General features: G+C 41.0%; 1 long non-coding RNA gene across 1 annotated transcript in view; it reads left to right on the top strand.

The window, feature by feature from the left end:
- The first annotated feature begins 2,007 nt into the window (after positions 1–2,007).
- LOC135198107 (uncharacterized) overlaps positions 2,008–4,547 on the top strand; it is a 4,319-nt gene continuing 1,779 nt past the window's right edge. The window contains exons 1-2 of the long non-coding RNA XR_010310728.1: positions 2,008–2,117; positions 2,297–4,547. The exon at positions 2,297–4,547 is cut by the window's right edge and continues 1,779 nt beyond it. This is a non-coding gene — a long non-coding RNA (uncharacterized LOC135198107). The remainder of the gene's footprint in view (positions 2,118–2,296) is intronic.

Raw genomic sequence — 4,547 nt, 5'->3', positions numbered from 1 at the left:
AGCGAAAAGCAGTCTTTTTCTTCTCTATATCAGGAGAGAAGTAAAAAAACGCTGTCTGCAAGAGGTTTGGTTACTGATTGTGCAGGCAACACGAGGAGGAACTGACAAGGCTATTTACAGTAACGGAGTGAGGATTTTGCCTCGAAACGAAAACTTGCAGATTCGCAGAGAGGGAGGAAAATGGGATGTAGCCTTCCCATTCCAAGGGTAAGGCAAAGGAAAACGAGTGCTGTAGAGGAATTCACAAAGCATCCTTCCAGTCACACACAGACAAATACTTCTGAACTACTAATGATGTTCGAAAAGCGGGATGGGAAACGATATATTCAAGCAGGATGGGAAAACATGGACACTGTCAATAGGTTTTATATATACATGAAAATAAGCCGTGAATATTCAATCACATGATAATTGAATTATAAAAAACTATATCATAATATGCCGGAATAATTGTCTTGTTAATATACTTATGATCAGATTTTGAAACTGATCATTTCTGATTTCACACATGCTATATATTCCTTCACAAAATACAAATTAACATAAATTACATGAAGACACACAATGCGCGTCGGTACACATACACGCATATATATGTATAAGTGTATCGATGCCTATTAAGCGTGTTTGTTTTCATGCAACTCATGTTAACTGATATTTTGTGAATGAATATAATGTATGTGTGAAATCAGAAATGATCGGTTTCAGATTTTGATCATATGCATATTAACAAGAAACCTAATTCTCCTTTATAGTATAACCATTTATAATCCAATGTTTAATTTAAATTTCAAGTTTCAAATGTCTTACCTTCAAAATAATACAGATAAATGAGGAAACAAGTATATATTTATCCTTTACGAATATGACTAGAAATATTATTGTTATGCACCTATTCCATCCTCAGACTCGTTTAGCTTTATATAATAATTGACGTATCATAAAAGCATTTTTACACCGAGAAAAAAATGTTAAAAAGTACCCTACCAAATGTTACAGCGACAATAATATATATAATCCAGAAATGTTTCCAAGTTGATCTTTCTACTAAATGGAAACCAAGACCGCATCAAGATGTTTGTAAAGCCCATGACATGAGCGAATTCTATAAATATCAGTCACTTCTTTGATATACCAGAAAGGGAGGTGAAAAAACAGAATTAAAGTCTACGAGTAAGAGGAGAATGAGCTGCTTTCCTTCCTTCTCGAAGTGAAAAGGAGGCAGGGTAAAACTAGCACATATTTTCCTACAGTCTTCCTCTATTCATAACGACAGATTCACTTTTTGAAAGGACACGAATTGACCTTCCCAAACTCAGAACAACTCTTCTAAGGGGATGGAAGAACAGTCTTAATGATGGATTTATATCATCCACTAGCTGGAAGTTCAGAGACGAAGAGACGTGGGTACACCAAGTGCGTGTGATCTGAAAAGGGCGGCGTTGCAAAGCCATTTTCGATGCGGAAATGAAGACTTACGCAAGAGTCCCTGTGGGTGTGTCCGTGAGTGGGTTTAGTATTTCGGCATGACGGTCGATCGTCATTCACCATTTGTCCGTAAATATTCAAAAGAAGGTAAAAGGTCTAGACTTATACTAAGATATCCAATAAAATCACCACAGGAGGAAAATTAGAATAAAAATAATCACGAAGAATGACGAAAGAAGCATAAATGTCTTGTCAAGGGCAATTAAACTTCTTTCATGAACTGTCATAAAGTTTCGTGCCTAGCAGAATTAATCTCAGATATTGAGGCACTGACTGACTCAGGCTCGAAATGAATGAATCTTAAAGAATAAAAAAAAGAAAAGAAAACTGTAGATGAATCAAACCCCGCAAGTTCAAGGAGAGGAAGTCGATAGATGGTCGTGTCTGGGCGAATGTAACCTTGGCTGCGTCAGGCCTGTTTCTCGCTCACAAAAATCCCTCTTGAATATATTAGGAGAACAAATAGGAAGTAGCGAGGAAGATCAAGGGTGAAGATGTTGCAGTGTCTGGCAATGATCTGGTCAGCACACATATATATAAGCGGTTCCGTCTTGGGTTGCAGCATCACATACACACGCATTCAGCCTGACTGACGTTGAATTCTCGATTCTCCGCTGAGCTACATCACGGTAAGTTAGCAAGTATTACAAACTCGCATCCGTTGACTTTTAATGCTTTATGTCGTCTAATTCACTGCAGAATACTTCACTTCATTCCAATATCCACTAAAATAATATAATGGTTTAGGAAACTGCAAATGGCTGGTAACACTTCTTATGCTGTAATGGAAAAAATTCTTCCCTCACAGGTTTATCACAAGATGGCAAACATGCGCACTCTCTTCGTCCTCTCGGTGGCCGCCTTGGTTCTCATAGCCGTTAGCAATGCTATGTTGGTATGCCCAACGTTTCCGGGATGCTGTGAGACTCAGAGTTGCGGAAGTCTGTGTCCATCTTGCGACCAGGGAAGCCATTTCACCATGGGCGCTAAACTCCTTTCCAGCCGACCCCAGCCTTGCTCTCTCGTGGGAAACCTCATCGACCTCCACAATCTCGGGTCATCCTCTGCCCTCGGCGAAATGTTCGACTCCGAACTATTCTGCCTCTGAGCAAATAGATCATCCGAACTGATGAAGGTTCTTGTCTGATTTTTCATTTGACCTCGTCATTCGAGGAGCGCGTCGGGCGCGTTGTGCCCCAGGAAGAAGTACTTCCGCCCTCTCGACGTCCCAATAGTGCAAGGAAACGAGACAGGAGTCAGGGCACCGCCGTAACAGCGTTACATCCCTGTGACAACAATTGGCGCCCACAGTGCAAATGTTTCGAAGAGCAGCTGGCAACTCGGCCGACTTCATGAGGCCCCGAGAAATGGCCCGGAACTGCGAGGTGGTCACGTGACCCTGCAGCCGCGAGCATCCATGCAGTGAATCAGTTCGCAAGTCCCAGGAAGTGGCAACGGCGACGTCCCTCCGACCTGTCCTCGCGACCACCCAAGACGAGTATGTAGTGCTTCTGTTGTGAGCCAAGATACGCGTTGCAAAGTTGCAAATGCGGGAGAAAAATCTTGCTGAGCTGATTGTCTCCCGTAGGGCAACTGTGACACCAGCGACAGTCGTGGCCGAACGAGCGAGTATTAGTATACGCGTGAGAAGTCACTCATTGTGAGTCTCTCGTCTGACTCATCTCCCTGAAGTGTGTTTGACGATGACGAAGCTGAAAGAAAGCTGCGAGTAAGGAAGGCCCTTCGAGGCCAATTCGTAGGTTTTCAAGGCTTTGTGCTGATCTGTGATAGAGTTACTTCCTCTTTTTATCATTGTCGTTATCTTCTCATAGTCTACTTACTGTGACGGAATGTTCACATTTCATTGTATATTTACAGCTGAAATAGGTTCTTCTTCAAGTAATATGTCTAACTCATAAAACAATATATTCAATCTTACATCTCTTTCTACTTTTATCATTTCATTCATTCATTCTCGTCCTATTCAGATTTCCATTCATCCACATTCTCCCATACATTGTATCTCTTTCATTTACGGCTCATTCATTCATTTTTCGCTCATCGTTTTCTCATCTATTCGTGTATTCGTTACTCCTTAGCAAGTGCCGCATTCTCTTTCTCTTTATCCATTGCCTTTTGATGCTTATTCCTTTCCTAGGGTTGCATATTCATCCTAAGTTCATTATTTCCTTTCCATCCTAATCCCGGGTTTTCCTTGGTTTACCATCGCCTTCCTATTCACCATCCTCTGCCTCTCTTAATCCTAAGCTTATCATCATAGCGTTACAACCCCCAAAAACATTCAGGATTCTCACTCATCCATTTCCTCAATTTTCATCGACATTCTCATCCATCCTTCATTCTACGGTATGCCCACTTTTTCATTCCTAGTCCTTTTATCGAAAATGTTCCTGTTCACCAACTCCTTCATCCCTCAGGAAGCCTTCTTACTTATATCCTTAGTTTTAAAGCTCATAATCATCCACTGTTCTGCTGAATATTCTAGTTTCCAGTTATCCTAGTCATGCACAGCATTTCCGCTCGCTCATGTTTTTAATTCATTAACCTTTTCATAATGGTCTTCATCCTCACCCTCGTCATTCTTACGCAGCAACAGCCTCATTCTTTCTCACTGTCCTGTTCATCCTGTCCTTTGGGCTTTTGGTATTCCTTATCCCACTCTTTACTGCACATTCCATCAGTTTCCATTTCCCTTTTCACTCAATTCATTCCCTTTCCATTCTCTGTATCATCCCACTCATAGTTTTCCACTCTCCTGCTCATTCGACCTTTTAGTTCTCACTGTCCTGCTCATTCACATTCTTAGTTTTCATTGTCCTGCTCATTCACATTCTTAATTTTCATTGTCCTGCTCATTCACATTCTTAATTTTCATTGTCCTGCTCATTCACATTCTTTATTTTCATTGTCTTGCTCATTCCCATTCTTAGTTTTTCACTCTCACGCTCATAAAATCTTCAGCTTCCCATTGTCCTACTGATTTACATCCTCATCTTCTCATTGTCGTGCTCATTCACTTTTAGTTTTCCACTATCATC

The sequence above is a fragment of the Macrobrachium nipponense genome, chromosome 21 (assembly GCF_015104395.2).
Source record: "Macrobrachium nipponense isolate FS-2020 chromosome 21, ASM1510439v2, whole genome shotgun sequence".
NCBI classification, from domain to species: domain Eukaryota; kingdom Metazoa; phylum Arthropoda; class Malacostraca; order Decapoda; family Palaemonidae; genus Macrobrachium; species Macrobrachium nipponense.
Note: the sequence above shows the minus strand (reverse complement) of the source record. Positions and strands in the feature narration are given on the sequence as shown.